Source organism: Polypterus senegalus, chromosome 11, assembly GCF_016835505.1.
Source record: "Polypterus senegalus isolate Bchr_013 chromosome 11, ASM1683550v1, whole genome shotgun sequence".
NCBI lineage: Eukaryota > Metazoa > Chordata > Cladistia > Polypteriformes > Polypteridae > Polypterus > Polypterus senegalus.
In genome coordinates, this window is record NC_053164.1 from 131,586,769 (window position 1) to 131,605,013 (window position 18,245).

General features: G+C 38.2%; 1 pseudogene; it reads left to right on the forward strand.

Annotated features, from left to right (window-relative positions):
• The first annotated feature begins 223 nt into the window (after positions 1-223).
• On the forward strand, positions 224-1,836 carry LOC120538612 (annotated as a pseudogene).
• The last annotated feature ends 16,409 nt before the right edge of the window (positions 1,837-18,245 follow it).

Consider the following 18,245-nt stretch of genomic DNA (forward strand, 5'->3'; position numbering starts at 1 on the left):
AAAGGTGAGAACGGTTTTAAGAAGCAATTTAAGGTGTCACGGATCTATGAGTTTTTTGTAGGCTCTAGTAATTCTAGTGCTAAGTGAAACTCTTCCCAAGCCAGTGCTGGATGCAGCCATAGGATTTGTCTAAAAAGCACAGTTGGCCTAACACGGGAAAGGCAAGCTAAAATAATTTGACATTCTCCTTTCTCTGAATCAAACAGTAGAGGAGCTCACCTGGATGAAGGTGGAAGGCAAGATCGCTACAAAGGTTATAAAGAACAAATGGGTAAAGAATCTCTCAGACAGGGAACTCTCCCAATCAGAGAGAGAGGTCTTATCCAAAGGCCTAAATTATGCCATTACTCCTGAACAGGTCCCTGTTGTATACTTTATTACAGCTACAGAATCTGCCATCCAGAACAACAAACTACCAGTGGCAGAGGCTGAAGAATTACGACTAAAAAGTCTCTGCAACCCTTTCCAGTGCACAACCACCACAATCCAACCACACCAGGGAGGAGAAAAGGGCCCTGTTATCCCTTAGCAGGGATGAAACTATCACCATACTGCCTGCGGATAAAGGAAGATGCACTGCAGATTACAATGAAAAAGTAATCTCACTTTTAAAGGATAAACACATGTATAAAAAACTGAAAAAGGACCCCACCAACATCTACAAAAAGAAAGTGATAGACTGCCTGAAACACTTTGAAATTGAAAACACCATTAACAGGGGAACCTATCACCATTTGTATCCTGGAGAGGCCACCCCCTGCTTTTATGTCCTTCCCAAGATACACAAGGAAGGAGCCTCCTTCCGACCCATTGTCTGGAGCATTAACTCTGTCACTTACAACACTGCCAAATACCTATCCACAATCCTAGCACCTTTAGTTGGACACATGGACCACTACATCCACAATTCAGAGGAGTTTGCTTCCAAGATCAGGGAGCTGAAACTAGATACGGATGAAATTATGGTATCCTTTGACGTTACATCTCTCTTCACCAGCATTCCCACTACTGCTGCATTAACAGCTGTAAGGAGGAGACTGAAAGAAGACGGCACCCTCACCACCAGGAGCAACCTTAACCCAGATCAAATCTGCTTGCTCTTGGATCTGTTTAAACACCACTTACTTCTCGTACAGAGGTGACTTTTTCAGACAGGGACATGGCTGTGTCATGGGTTCCCCAGTGTCACCCATTGTAGCCAACTTTTACATGAAAGAAATGGAGGAGAAAGCAATCGACTCTTTCCCAGGGACGACGCCAACCCACTGGTTCAGATATGTTGATGACACCTGGGTAAAGATCGAGATCCAGGAGGTACAGGCCTTTACAGACCACATTAACTCAGTGGACACCAACATACAATTCACCAGGGTAGACTCCAAAGATAACCGTCTGGCTTTCCTGGATTGTGCAGTCATCATTGGGACTAAGGGAAAGCTAGAAATAGAAATCTACAGGAAACCCACCCACACTGACCAGTATCTTTTGTTTGACTCACATCACCCACTACAACAGAAACTAGGAGTTATCAGGACTCCACACCACAGTGCAGAGAACATCCCCACTTCCACAGAAGCTAGGAAGAAGGAAAACAGGCAATTGAAGACAGAACTTAAGACCTGTGGATATCCCAAGTGGGCCTTTAAGAAGGCAGTATCTTGTCAGAGAAAAAGGACAATGGAACAGTCAGAGTCCCAGGACCAATGGAAGATCCTGGTTATTTCATACATGGCTGGTGTGTCTGAAAAGTTAAAAAGGATTTTTGGAAAACACTACATACATGTTCACTTCAAACCCACTAACACACGGAGACAGAGACTCTTCCACCCCACCTGAAAGTGATTTAACAACTTGACTGGAAATGCCCTTGAGAAGGGGGTTCAATGTTATGCCATGTCAGAGTGCAGGATGAGTCTGGAATTGGGAGGGGACCTTGGAGATAATATTCACTAGTGGAAGGAAGAGATCAGGGTTATGAAAAAGACATAGGAGGTGAAATGCATAGAATCTGATGGTGCTTTTGACCTAGATGAATGAGTAGCATCACCAGGATGACAGGACCCATTTGTTTAGGATAACAGTGGCATCAGAGTTTAGTTTATTTCCTGATTACTTTGTTCCTTGTATTGCTCCATTTGAGAGTCACTCCTTATGTGATTTATTTTCAGTAAACAGTAAAATTTTTATAAATGTTTGGCCTCTTTCGTATTATGGGAATGCAATCTCTTCTTATAATAAACATTAATGATTCCTCCTATATATGTCAGTTTTTCAATGGTTCTAAATTTTACTTTCTGTCTTGCAGTTTCACTCCTCCTCAAAGCTTAATATTCTTTTCTCCCTAAAGTAACGCTCTTTTCAAATGACTCTTCAATCATTTTTTCATGTTATTAAAAAAATGTTCATATGCACTGCTGGCATCAAGTTCCATCTATTAAAACGGTTAATCTTCACCATTGGCTTCTGTCTTTCTGGAAAGTAATTAATCTAAAGCTGTCAGGAGCAAATATTAATAATGCCTCTCAGCAGGCATTTAATATTTGGGTAAATGTAGTTGTAAAATAAATATTAATTGCACTTTCAGGTTTTCCTGTCTGTTTCTTTTTTAACAACACAACAATGTAGTGGTTAGCCCTGATACTTCACACTTCCAAGTACTTAGGTTCAATTACTAGTCTGCCATATTATGTGTGACTTTTGCACATTCTCTCTAAATTTTACAATACATCTGATTTTATTCCATATCTTCAAACCACATATTAAGTTGAATGATGTCTATATGTTCTCTTTGTGTTAGTAAAACATTATTTTTAGGACTTAAATGTAAGGATGTCTGTAAGGATGCATGTCTGTGTAAGGTTTCAGACAACATTGAAGGTAAATCAAAGACATGAAGACTTAGTTGGAAGTTGGAACTGGGAAAAGAAGGACAGTTATGTCCAATGTTCTCATACAGCACTGTTAACTGATAATGATGACAGCTCACTTGACAATACATGAAATTGGACATACAGTAGTTGGACAATTAAAGAAATAAGGATGCAAGGCAACTGTGGAAAGATTTACAATTCAAAGCAGACTGCTAGCAATTGATCCTCTTGATGGGAAGTGCCACTCTTATCATACTGATAAGAATGGCAGGTATACCAGGAATATGACCTCAAGTACAGTAAAATGATTTGATGGGTTCTGGGGCCTTTTTTCAGAATATTAGAACAATCTTGATGAGAACAGGCCATTTCGCCAAACAAAGTTTGCCAGTTCTATCCACTCTATTCTTCTAAAAAACATGAAGTCTAATTTTGAAAGTCCTAAAGTGCTACTGTCTGCCAAGTGTCTATGATTCTCTGTGTAAAGAAAAACTTCCTAATGCTTGTGCAAAATTATCAACTGTCTGTTCTTTTTTTCTTTTCTTTTTGTTTTATTAATTTTATTACAATCCAAACAAAGCAATCAAGTTTTTACAAAAAGAAAAATTGAGTTAAGAACAGATCGATCCCCACCCCTGAGGGAGAGCAAGCCAAGCCGCATAAAATTTTAAGGCTTGTAAACATACCTAAATTAATAAATTCTCTGTGCTTTATGAACTTATTTTAAAATATTACTGATTAGATCCTGCCATGTTTTGAAAAAAGTCTGTACGGATCCTCTAACTGAGTATTTGATTTTTTCCAATTTCAAATAATATAACACATCGGTTTCCCACTGACTTAAAAGCGGAGAGTTTGGGTTCTTCCAGTTTATCAGAATGAGTCTGCGTGCCAAGAGTGTAGTGATTGCAATCACAATTTGTTTGTCCTTCTCCACTTTAAGCCCCTCTGGAAGAACCCCAAACACAACTGTTAATGGATTAGGAGGGATTGTGAGTCCAAGGCTATCTGAAAGGTAAGTAAAAATTTTTGTCCAGAATAATGTTAATTTGGTGCAGGCCCAGAACATGTGACCCAGTGAAGCTGGGACTTGGTTGCAACGTTCGCAGGTTGGATCATGCCCTGGAAACATTTTGGAGAGTTTTAGTTGAGACAGATGTGCTCGATATATAATTTTAAGTTGAATAATTGTATGCTTTGCGCAAATGGAGCTCGAGTGAATTCTCTGCATTGCTACTTTCCACTCCTTTTCTGATATATTAATTGAGAGATCTTTTTCCCAGTGTCCTCTTAGATCTTTAAAAGGGAGGGATTGTAAAATGATTTTATATATTATAGAGATGGAGTCTAAGTCCTTGAGATTGAGCAATATTTTTCCAGCAAGGATGAGGGTGTAAGATGAGGAAAATCTGGAAGGTTCTGTCTGTTTAACAAAGTTCCTGATTTGAAGATAGTGAAAGAAATGTGTAGCTGGAATGTTAAATTTGGAATGTAATTGTTCATAGGATGCAAAGACGTTGTCTATATAAAGATCTCTAAGCAAGTTAATTCCAAATTTTTTCCAGATATTAAAAACTGCATTTGTTTGTGAAGGTTGAAAGAGGTGGTTCTCTTGCAGAGGTGCCACAGATAGAAGCTTCTCCGACTTAAAATGCTTTCTACATTGGTTCCAGATTCTAAGTGAGTGGAGCACAATTGGGTTATTAGTGTATTGCCGATAACGTGTGTTTATTGGAGCACAAAGCAAGGAATACAAAGAAGTACTGCAGGATTTTACTTCTATTGCGGTCCATGCCTGTGTATGTTCTTCTATTTGTGTCCAGGTTCTTATCGCCTGTATATTTGCTGCCCAGTAATAAAACTGGAAGTTAGGTAGAGCCATGCCACCTTCTGCCTTTTGTCTTTGTAGGGTCGCTCTTTTGATGCGTGGATGTTTTGAATTCCAAATAAATTAGGTTATTGTTGAATCTAATTGCTTAAAGAATGATTTATTAATGTATATTGGGATGTTTTGAAATAAAAAAGGAGCTTAGGGTTAGTGTCTAAGATTCTCTGTGTAAAGAAAAACTTCCTAATGCTTGTGTAAAATTATCAACTGTGTCTACATGTTCTTTATGAACTAATTAAAAAAAAACAGTCATGACCTACTGTACCCTTTTTAATTTTAAAGACTTCAATCATGTCTCCTCTTAATCTTCTTTTGCTTAAACTAAAAAGCCTCACATATTTTAATCTTCTTCATAATTCATCCCCTGTAGCTCTAGAATCAGCCTAGTCGCTTTTCTCTGGACTTTTTCTAGCACTGCTATGTCAGTTTTGTAGTCTGGATACCAAAACTGCACACAGTACTCCATATGAGGCTTTACCAGTGTGTTTAAAAGTTTGACCATAACTTCCTTGGACTTGTACTCCACACATCGTGTTATGTAACCTAACATTCTGTAAGCCTTCTTAATGGCTTCTGAACACTAGAGAGTCCACTACAACTCCTAAATCCTTCTAATAAGGTATACGTTTGATTTCCTGACCTCCCATTGTGCATTCAAATCTAATATTTTTACTTCCTAATTATAATACCTTAAATTTACTGACATTAAATTTCATCTGCCACAAATCTACCGAAGGCTGTATGCTATCTAAGATCCTCTGTAACGATTCAACAGATTCCAGTTTATCTGCCAACCCACCTATCTTTGTATCACCTGCAAACTTAAATTTTACTTATATTCCTTTTCAAATCATTTATATATATATATATATATATATATATATATATAAACAGCAGTGGACCTAGCACTGATCCCTGTGGAACACCACTGTGGAACCTTATCAAATGCTTTCTGAAAGTCCAGATAAATAATATCTTATGCTCTGCTTTGCTCATAACCTTTTGTTGCTACCTCATTGATTTCCAGCATGTACCTCGCTCCTTGAGCCCATGTTGACTGTTCCATAAAACTCCTCTTCTTTCCATGTTTTGCCCAATCTTATCCTTAATAATTCCTTCCATTAATTTTTCTATGATGCACGTGAAGCTTACTGGCCTATAGTTGCTTGGATCTGCCTGATCACCCTTTTTATACAACAGAATATCTGCCATTTTCCAGTCCTTCAGAAATTCTCCAGTGCGCAGTGATTTCCTAAAAATATCTATCAAGAGTTTATATATTTACTTGCCAACTTCTTTAACACTAGAATTACCAAACACTATGAAAAAACTCTCCTTCAGCATGTTTTTTCTTGTAAATGTGCTGATCAAGACAAGCAGTAAGCAGCCTACTATTCCATCCCCACACCGCTGCAGAACGTGCACAAAGCTCTCCCAGCTCATGCCTTGATTATCTAGGAGTGAAGTGCTGGAATTTTAGAGCTTGAAATAATACATCATTATTTGGAACATACTGTATGCATTTCATGTATGTTCCATTTCTACAATAATCTGTTTAAACACATTGTTAAAACAGAAACGTTTTTCATATTTTAGTAATAAATGACAAAATGTAGGCATAAACTATATAATCTGTGAAGCCTGAAGTGCAAAGATCAAATTAACACTTTCACAAAAGGTTCAGGGATGATACAACAGTTTCCATGGCGCCGCAATAAGAATTACTGATTTGTAATCAAGAGTCCCCTGGTTCGATTCTGACTGCCTCCTATATTTACTGTTTTCGGTAGTGAGCTGCTCTTATTGTTAATATTATACAATAAACACATACATTTGATTTGCATCTGTAACAGCCGGTGTACATCTATAGTACTTGTAAAAGTTACTGTTTTTTTCACTTTTATTCTCTCAGTCACGATCACGATACATACTACCACCCCCCCCAGGGATCTGATGCTGTTAGTTTTTATTTGAAACTGAGAATAACTGTAGATGTGAGTGGTATTTTGAGACAATGGAACTTGACATTTTCTTATCTAGATGGATAAAAGCTGACACACAAACGCTTGTGAATCTGCCTTCTTCCTATCTCGTTGTCACTTGATTTTTTTTTTTATTTAGTTTTATTGTGTTTCTGCTCATGCTGAATTAGTGTGCACCTTGTGGTCCCTGATGTCAAAGCTGCACTGACCAACAAAACCCAGAGACATAGGTATATATGATATTTGGAGTTATTAATTTTATGGCCTGTATAGTACATTTCAGAAAACACTGTGGCATGGATGCAACATTATTCAAAAATATTCATATTCATTCGCATAACATCTTGAGGTTGTAATCAGTGACTGCGTGTTTTTTTTTTTTTTTCGATCTTGCCAGTCTCCACTTTTGGGTGCATGGTGCTGTTTCTTTTGTACTCCAGGACATACAGAGGAAAGAATAGTACAGAGAGGTCAGTTCAGCACTATATTCAAATATCAGTTTCAAATGTTAATAGTTCACACACACGTAAGGACCGTCCTTGTCTTATCTGCTCCTACAGCCGCTTGTGCCTAATTGTTGTCTTAATGCTGGCTGCCTGTCTACATACCATTGAGTCCCTTTTCTTTACCGCTTTAAAGTCACTTGCTTCTTTTCTTTTTTTCCCCCCACTAAGGAATCACTGTTTCTGTTACTTATAACTACTTGTCACTACGCCGCCATTACTTATTGTACTTATTGTACATAGTGGTGTCAGCTACTGCTGCTTACTCCCTTGCCTCACCAATGCTACTTTGAATACAAATAACAAGAACAAGTACACATGACAATTAAATTTTCCAAATGTACCCCCCCAAACTCCCAGCTGCTTTTGCTCCTGTGTGGGTGAAGAAAAGCAAAAAACCCATCTAAGGAGAAAGTAGCTTTAGAATTTCTCACAGAGCTCATTAGCTTCAACCAAAACATAATTTTATACGTGCAAAATTTATTTTTAATGAACTGTCACACCACAGAAAACAAAAACTCACAGCAACTCTCTACCGCTTCACTGTCATTTGCAAAGATGACGTCAGTACATCTCCAAAGCACCTCAGTACGTTTATATCAGTTATAGGCCTTATAGGAAAATAATCAGTACCACCCAGTGGAAATCCATTAATACTGACCGACTATTGTCAGATACTTTAATGAGAAGCATCAGATGCTGAGTATAAATGAAAGCCAGTGCCAAAAACTATGTAGCTCAATGTAACTAAGGTGTCGGCATCATTGTGATTAAGTGTTGAATTCGATAAAAAGTAATTTAATATTTCTCCAAATTATTATGTAATACAGTCAACCTGAAATTATATTTCTGTTTATAAAAAAGAAGCTATGATAATCACTACTAAATTTCAGGAAACAAAACTTTTGAAAAAAAAGCTGTTGTCCAGAATAATTCATACACACAGTAAGTTATTATATGACCATTTGACTCTATTGGAGATTGCACCATATGCTAAGTGTGTTAAGGCCTGGCCAGTACTTGGATGAGATACCAACCAGGAAATGCTTGGGTTTCTGCTGGATGAGGTGTTGGTGAGGCCAGCAGGGGGCACTTACCCTGTGGTCTGAATGTGGATTCCAATGCCCCAGTGCAGTGATGAGGTCACTGTGTTGTAAAAATGGTGGCGTCCTTTTGATGAGAGATAAAACAGAGGTGGTCATAAAAGATCCCTGGCCATGCTTCGTAAACAGTAGGGTGTATCCCAATGTCCTGGCTAAATTGCCCACTACAGCCTAGTCATTCTGGCCCCCCTATCATTCTCTATCTCTAACTGGTTAACTACCTCTCACCCCTTCACCACTTAAGAGATAATGTGTGGTGAGCATATTGGCACAAAACTGGTTGCCATTGCATCATCCAGGTGGATGCTACACATTAGTGGTGGTTAAAGTGGCTCCCCACTCACTATGAAAAGCATTTTGAGTAGCAAGAAAAGCAATATATAAATGTAAAGAATTATTATTATTATTATTATTATTATTATTATTAATAACATTATTATTGCAGCACAATGTGGAAACAGATTATATAAACTTTCATAACACATATGCCTTCAGAAGTTCAGAACAAAATGTGACCAAGCTTCCAATGAGTCTGTTAAGTGGAGGCAGGTACTGTTGCAAATGTAGCAAGCACAAGCAGAAGTGCGGTGAGCAAGAAGGACTATGAGCTGGGCTAAAACAAGGGCCTAATAGACTGCTTCTGAATATAATGGTTCTCACCAAAGTGTGATTTCTATAAAACAAAATTAGACTGTCAATACATTATGCCATATGTGATTGCTGCAACACTTTCATATTTATGGAAACTTAATTTTATGAAGAAATTATGTTATACAATTTTTGTTCATAAAGGACTGCAGAGATCAGTGGTACCAACAGATAGTTTTTACAACAAGCTGCTACTCACTCATTTTTGAACTTTTAATGTTAAAATGCTGGCTCTTCTACCTGTTTATTGAATTCACAGTAAAATTGATTAGTGTGGTTTACACTCCTCCACATGTTAATGCTAAGAAGGCATTCAGACTATTGTATGAGTTGATTAGCAAACAAGAATATGTATATCCAAAAAATATATTTGTCATTGCTTATGATTTTGATGAAACATATCTAATAGCGGTTCTCATTAAATTGTATAAACAGATGCTGTGCCCAACAAAACAAGAGAACATTTTGAGTCATGTTTATACAAATATCCTCAATGCTTACCTTTCCCACTCAAAGCATATTTCTTTGTTTCTTCCTCCTACATACTGTACGTACAACTGCATAAATGAGTCAAATCAATAGTAAGAACAGTAAATGTGTGTGCAAGATGGGGCAGAATCAATGCTGCAGTATTGCTTATATTGCAGTGATCTGAGTATTTTCAAAGCAGTAGTTACAGAGGACCATCATCACTAACTGGTGTCACGGACGCCTCCACACTGGAAGGACCAGGGGAGAGAGCGTGGCCAGAGGAACATTTACTACCCCGGAGCACTAGGTGGCAGCCCCCCTGGGTTGCAGTGGTGCCTTAGACTCCTGCAGGGTTCCATGGGAGTTGGAGTTGGATACAGCCCTATTGGGATCCGTGGGCACCGCCAGGGGGCGCTGCAGCAGCTGCTGAGCCCTTATGGGTAGTTCTTCCGCCACACCTGGGTGCCTTATAAAAGGAGCCAGCAGCCAGACGAAGCTTGCCAAGAGGAGGAGGAGGAGAAAAGAAAGAGAAAGTGAAGAAGAAGAAATGTGTGTTGTGCTGTGCTTGTGACTGTGTTGTGCTTGTGGGAAACAGGGGAAGGTGCTTCCCATGAGGGAAAAATAAAAAATTAAAAACGTGTGCATTGAACTTGTGTCCCAAGCCAGTTTGTGTCGGGTTTGGGCAGTGGTGTGCCTGCCTGGTGGTCCACATCGGATACATTGGGAAATGTATTGATGATGTTGCAAACACAACAAAACTGCCTAAATAGAAACCTTGTATGAACAATTAAACTGATTTCCTGCTTGAATCCCATGATTTGGCACTTAAACATGGCAACAAGAGGCACACTGAGAATAGCTGCAAGCAACCACAAAGTTGGCACCAGAACTGTAAAGAAAAAATACAAAAATAGAAAAAATATTTCTGTAACATCTTTTACAGGTTTTTAGACAATAAGAAACTGTAACAAGCTTTTAACTATAGTTCAGCTGTCTACAAGAGTCTTATAGGTTGGTGACCAGAGTGAAGGGCAAGCCACGAATACCAGGAAAACATTGGGGACATTCAAAATAGGGAGTTACAGTAGATTTCCCACCTGTATAATCGGGAACTGGGTATTAAAAATAAAGATAATTCTGAATATTACTTCTCCAGACTTTTACAGCATCAGCAGTTTTCCCCATGGATACAATGGTTTAGCTGAGATTTTTTTAAACCATGCTTTCGAAAGATGACAATCAATGAGATTACAGAAGAAAAGTAAACAACAACTTGGGTTTTCAAGATCAAGGGATTTTTATACTTGACAGTTAAACAGCACACAGGGTAAAAAAACTGAAAGCATAGTGAAAGAGTGGAAGTACCCAAAAGAACAAGTATGGAAACATGGACTGAGGATAAAAGTTGACAGAGTGTGAAATAAATTTAGTTCAATTAATGGACAAATGGAGAGATAATTTCATAAAGATTATGGATGGATGTAACATAACAAGACATAACATTCTCAAACCTATTTAATCCAATGAAGAGTTACAGCGGGGCTAAAACCGGTTCTTGAAGGATCAGGTGCAGGGCAGGAGCAAGTACCTGACAAGGCCCACTCAAGGACACCCACTATGGCGTGAGTTGATTAACTGTTAAAAATGTGAAATAAAAACTGAAGCAACTGGAGAAAATCAATGCAGACACTGAAAGAACGTGTAAACTCAATGTTAATGCTGGTTCCATGAGACAGCAGTGTTAACTGTGCTGCCAATGAATGGATGTGCTTTAAATTATAATCCATTCAGAAAAATAATATAGTATAGTATAGCTTACAGTAAATCTCTAACCTTTGTGGATGAACCTATACAAGGTTCATTTACTTGGATTTCCAAAATACAGATTTTGGACTGGAGGAGATTGAAATAAGGTGATCAAGAAAAAGAACAAGTATTTGCCTCCTAATTTTCTTTTTCATCTTTCTAAGTCAGTAGGTCTACTGTATCATTTCTGTATTAGTGACCAAATGATTTCTAGCCATTCCTTCTAAAAACTTGAGGGTACTTTGATTTTAAGGCAAAAGATTATCATTAATGGACTTTCCAGCAAAGAAATGCAGCCAAATTAAATAAATAGGGTGGCTATTGCTGCTGTTTCTGCTTTCTTTCATTTATAGATATCAAGTTTAAGAACATGTTATTAGACATATAAACGAAAGACCTCTGTGCTTGTGTGTGTGGGTGGGTGTGTATGGAGCAGTCACGCTCAACTACAGCCACTAGATGGCACATGCATGCACTTTTACATTTATTCAGTGCTTACATGCTTGTGCTAATGACACAGATGAAGAGACTCAGTGTCAAAAGGAAGCAAATGCCGCAGCTCAACAAAGTGCAAGTGAAACACCTCAGCAACGTGTTCACTAAAAACATTGTTTATTTGGAGTTATGTCCTTGAGACACAGATTAATAAGACTCATATGCCAGTAATACAGCTAAGATATGGTATTGCCAGTGTCTTTTTACAAAAGCCACAGGTGGGTCCACGTCCTCTGCCTTTGGGTAATTCTTAAGAGTTAGAGAGTCTTTAGGTTGTTTAAGAGTTAGAGAGTCTTTAGGTTGTTTTTTGTCCCGAAGATCACATGGAGCTAGTTTCTGAAATATTCTGCTGTGGGGAAGATGACAAATTGTGCTTTTATACTCAGGCTTACTAGTATAAGCCATATCAGATGGAGAACATGACCTAACTACAGTATAAGTGTATCTGAGTGTGTCATACTAATGTAGAATCTATCCACCCAGCCATCCATCACATACTGAATCACAGAGAGTCCTGGCATTATCAAGCACCAGACAAGAAACATCAGAGTAAAACTTTAAGCTAATAAAAATAAGTAAATGGAGTTAAAGAGAGGAGAGAACCTGCTTCCTCAATTTAAATGCTTCTTCTAAAATGTTATTGATTAGATCCTGCCAGGTTTTGGAAAAGTTTTGTACAGTTTTACTCTGCTGGCCTAGCTCTCTTTCTCAGGGATTGGGGTTGATTTGTCTCAAACTGATTTTTGTAAAACTTGATTTATTTGTATTGAATGTTATTTGATTTTAATAAAATTAATAAAATATAAAAAAGACAAGAAGCAATAGTGCATGGGACACTGATTAACTGCAAGGCATGGTCTCACACAAAATATGCACTCACTCACTCACTCAGTCACTCAGTCACTCACTCATTCACTCGCACTGGACCAAACTAGAGCCATCAATTAACATAACTGAAACACACATGGGCATGTGGAGAAGATGCAAACTGGAAACAATTCAGTGTTCAGAGTAGGATCTGTAGTGCTAATCACTGCACCCACACAATGCAGTAGTCCAGTCTGGATTGAGGTGTCCAAGACTAATAAGAAGAGAGGTACAAGCCATAAAGAATTCATGTGTTTTTGACAATTACAACAATACATACAAATTAAGAGCAAAGACTAAGATAGGCAGAAATTTTGATCGGATAGTCTGACTAATGGAAAGTGAAAAATGTTAGTTTAAATCTGATTTGTGTGTGAAAGACAACCCCCAGCTACCTGTTCATTTTAGGATTCTGCTTAATCTAGTCCAGAAGCAATGGGGCTGAAATTTACCCCTGCAGAGCCAGGTACCAGGCAGGAGCCGATTCTAACAACAACAACAACATTTATTTATATTGCACATTTTCATACAAAAAAAATGTAGCTCAAAGTGCTTTACAAAATGGAGAACTATTATTTATTTATTTAAGTATTTAACTGGAACACCATTAAATATCAAAGCACACTTACATATACGAGGGGCAAATTTTAAGTGACCTTAAAAAATGCACATCTGTGGGATCTTCTTCTTCTTCTTCTTTCGGCTGCTCCCGTTAGGGTTTGCCATAGCGGATCACCTTCTTCCATATTTGTCTGTCCTCTGCATCTTGTTCTGTTACACTCATCACCTGCATGTCCCCTCTCACCACATCCATAAACCTTCGCTTAGGCCTTCTTCTTTTCCTCTTCCCTGGCAGCTCTATCCTTAGCATCCTTCTCCCAATATACCCAGTATCTCTTCTCTGCACATGTCCAAACCAACGCAATCTCCCCTCTCTGACTTTGTCTCCCAACCGTCCAACTTGAGCTGACCCTCTAATGTACTCATTTCTAATCCTATCCATCCTTGTCACACCCAATGCAAATCTTAGTATCTTTAATTCTGCTACCTCCAGCTCTGTCTCCTGCTTTCTGGTCAGTGCCACCATCTCCAACCCATATAACATAGCTAGTCTCACTACTGTCCTGTAGACCTTCCCTTTCACTCTTGCTAATACCCATCTTTCACAAATTACTCCTGACACTCTTCTCCACCCATTTCACCCTGCCTGCACTCTCTTTTTCACCTCTCTTCCACAATCCCCATTACTCTGTACTGTTGATCCCAAGTATTTAAACTCATCCACCTTTGCCAACTCTACTCCTAGCATCTTCACCATTCCACTGACCTCCCTCTTATTTACATATATGTATTCTGTCTTGTTCCTACTGACCTTCATTCCTCTCCTTTCTAGAGCATATCTCCACCTCTCCAGGGTCTCCTCAACCTGCTCCCTACTATCGTTCCAGATCACAATGTCATCAGCAAATATCATAGTCCACGGGGACTCTTGTCTAATCTCGTCTGTCAAACATGTCCATCACCATTGCAAATAAGATATGGGAGGATAAGGGATTATGTGTTACAATGAAAATAAATTGATTATGTAGTTTGCATCTTTCCTCCCAATAAAATACATGAAAAATATTTCATTTAGAAATAACATACTTTAAAAAAGAGAATTAAAACATGGGTATCTTGGAAAGAATGGTGCTTTCAGTAAAATATTATATAACACCATTCTCAAAATGTATTTAATCCAATTCATGGTTGGAGGTGTGGTGTCTAGCTTGGCAGTTTCAGGTTCAAAATAGGAACCAACCTTGGGTAGGGCACCAGTAAATATTGAATATATATTTGTATTACTTATAACATTGACAGTTTTAAAAAAAGCGCAGGGTGGCATGGTGGTACAGTGGTTACCATTGGAGCCTAAAGAATGGGTTTGAATTTTAGCCCAGACATGTTCTATATGGAGATTGCATGTTCAGTCTTAAAAACAAAGGTGTCTGGGTGGTTCTTCAGAGCAATGCTATAGGGGAATTATTTTTGGTTTCCAAAAGACCCATCCACATGAAGGTTCAATAAAGAAACTTTATTTATTTAGATCAATAATAAGCTCAATACAGTAAATAACCATGAATAGATAACAGATTTGTGAAATACTAATGGGTCATAATTTTGAAAGGACTCTAGCTGCATGCAATAACACAAACTTGTTCTGGTTTTCTTAATCTGTTAGTGCTCTGCTAGGTAGCCTGCCATACATTAAAGATTTCAGTTTTTTCTGCATTTTAGAAAGTTCCTCAAAGCACAAAGAACCAACTTTATATGCAAAGAACACTTCCCAGAATGAAATGGTGCTTTGTCAAGCAATAGTTCTACGAGGAACCATACAAGCCACTAAAGAGCCTTGAAATGCCATTAAAGAACCAGTATTTTTAACAGTGTTCTCCACATATCTGTTCTCCCTCAAATATGTGCATGGTATTTTAGCTGAATTCTTCACTATAGATTGGACCTGGTGTCAGTGTGTGCTTAAGTGTACCAAAATAAGTTGATTTCTGCTTTCAGCTTTGTGCTACAGGAACAGGCTCTGACCCATTTACTGTATATCTCTGAAAATGAAGAGCTGGGCACTGGAAGTGGATAGATGAGTATATTTAAAGCAAGCTAGATAAATGAAAAAAGGGACATAAAGATTTTGGAATATGTGTGTCCATTCCAGTTCAAGTGATAGCAGGGGTGCTCTCTGTATACTTTTGTTGGTGCTCCTTATGTTTGCCTGGTATCCTCCCACAGTGTAACTGTAAATTGCACCAGTGTGACTGACTATGGAGGTGTGTGTGTACCTTTTCATAGACTCGTCCGATCCAGTGTATAGGCTGCAGTTAAGTTTGGATTCAAAGGCTCAATCAATGTTAGAATTAAAAAGGTCAAAGCAAGAAATGTTCATTTTCTGGGGATTAGGATGACTATGGACTATAATAATGACCAAATGGATTGAATAAAAATATTTTCCTGAAACTGACAGCTTTCAAGACAATCTTTAACCATGTCAGTTCTGTTTGATCAAAGACATTAATTATGTTTGCAGCTCAAGTATGTTATAGATATGTGTTTCAATGATTTGTAAAAGGTATGATCAGTCTGAAGCAACAGATAATTTAAAAGCACCAGTTCTGCCTGGGAAAATGCATTTAGGCATCACTGATTCTTAGTACCAGCATTTTTGCAGACAATTTAACTTCACTGTTGATGAGCGATCATGGTCCGCATCAGCTTCCTAACAAACTGTCTTTGTCATGTTTTAAAAACAGAAATCTTAGCTATATTTAATGAAGTGCAGAGAGAAACAGATTGAATGGAGGAGGTATGCATATTTATAAGGTAAAGGGTTAGCTGTTGTCAAAAAGCCAACAAGATTTATGCGGAATGCAATCAATCCTCTGAGTTTAGGAAAATCATCACAGAATTATCTAAGGCCTATAGTGATGACTAGAAAAGTACTTTTTAGAGGGCAACTGAGAAATAATGATATGTACCCTCCAACCACCAATGCAGAGGTATATAAATGAGCAATAAAGTAACACAGACAGACTGCAAATTAAAATTTAAGGAATGTAAAATTGCTCTCATTTGATGACTGATGTAATTGCAGTTTTAATTTAGAGCATTTTAAAACACTATTTAAAAACAGATGTCAGAATAGAAACCTCAGTATACGATTGCCCCAGTTGGATTCAAGGCTGGATTAACTTGGTAGGTTCTTCCCATGTTTGCAGGGACTCTACCTGGTGGTCCACTTTTTAAAAATCTGCTGTCAGGGTGACTCTTTTGTAAATGGTGCAGTTGAACTGGAGGTTCAGCAAGTGTTGCACATGTTCAAAATCCTTTTAATCTTGATGCAATGTAATGAGATTTTGAAACTGGATGAAGGAAAGATGGTTGCAGAGAGGTGTAGTGGGCCACGGCCTCTGTGGAGTTTGCACTTTCTTCCCATGTCTATGTGGGTTTTATTTGGATATGTTGTTTTCTCCTACCTCTTAATGACTTGGTGTATTAAGTGGCCAAAGCTTTTTATGCACCATAGCAGTCCTTAGACAGATTAAATACGACAGTCTAGTATTGCAAATGTTAGAGCATTTGATGTGTAACCTCAGCACACATTAATATGAAAATACAGTAGATTCAGAAAGGATTCTGACCCTGTACTTTTTCACATTTTGGTATGTTGCAGCTTTGTGCTAAAAACATTTAAAATAATTTGTCCCTACATCACACCCAATAGCCTAGAATGACAAAACAAAAACAGGATTTAAGAATTTTTTACAAATGTATTAAAAATAAAAAAAACAATCCTGAAAAATCACATTGACACAAGTATTCAGACCCTTTGCGCAGTACTAAGTTGATGCGCCTTTGGCAGCAGTTACAGCCTGCTGTCTTATTGGGTATGAAGACATGCCAGTAACTGAGCATTTTCTACCATTCTTCTTTGTAGATCCCATAAAGCTAGACTGAATGAAGACCAAACTCTTTTTGGCCTTCTTCAGAGATGTTCGTTTTGAGTTCAAGTCTGGGCTCTGGATGAGCAAGTCAAGAACATTCCCTTAGTTGTCTCCAAGCCACTCCTGTGTTGTCTATTCTTGGGAGTCATGGTCCTATTGGGAGGAAAACCTTCCACCAAGTCTGAGGTCTAGAGCACTGTGGAGTAGATTTTCACAAATGAAAATTCTGTAGTTTTCTCCATTCAGTTTAATAAACTATAATACAGTAATCCCTCCTCGATCGCGGGGGTTGCGTTCCAGACCCCCCCGCGATAGGTGAAAATCCGCGAAGTAGAAACCATATGTTTGTATGGTTATTTTTATATATTTTAAGCCCTTATACACTCTCCCACACTGTTAACATTATTAGAGCCCTCTAGACATGAAATAACACCCTTTAGTCAAACATTTAAACTGTGCTCCATTACAAGACAGAGATGACAGTTCTTTCTCACAATTAAAAGAAAGCAAATATACGTATCTTATCTTTAAAGGAGCGCCGTCAGAAGCAGAAAATGTCAGAGAGAGCACTCGCAAAGAAAAGCAAACAATCAAAAAATCAATACATGCTTTTAAGTATACAGAAGCACCGCGATAAAGCGGCATTTTGTAGAAGAGCGTCCGTGTCCTCTGTGCAAACAGCCCCTCTGCTCACACCCCTCCGTCAGGCAGAGAGAGTGAGAAAGATAGAGAGAAGCAAACAAGCGCCACGCGGGAAGCATATCTTATAGCATTGAGGAGTTTTAGTTAATATGTAATACATGCTCTGATTGGGTAGCAGTAGTACATTAAGATAGTTAGTGTCAAAAGAGGTGTGAATTTGATTGATGACTTTAAGCCCCGCCCCCAAATATGATGGATGATATTAAGCCCCGCCCCAAATATGATTTATGAAAATATGAAATATGAAATATGATTTATGCACATATGAAAATATGAACTATGAAAATATAATTTATGTAAATATGAAACTATACCCCGCCCCTGGGGGGTTGGACCACCGTCATACTTGATCATCTCTAAACCCCGCCTTTTAGGGTGGTTCTTTCGTAAACCGGACACTTATCACTCCCCATTAACAAT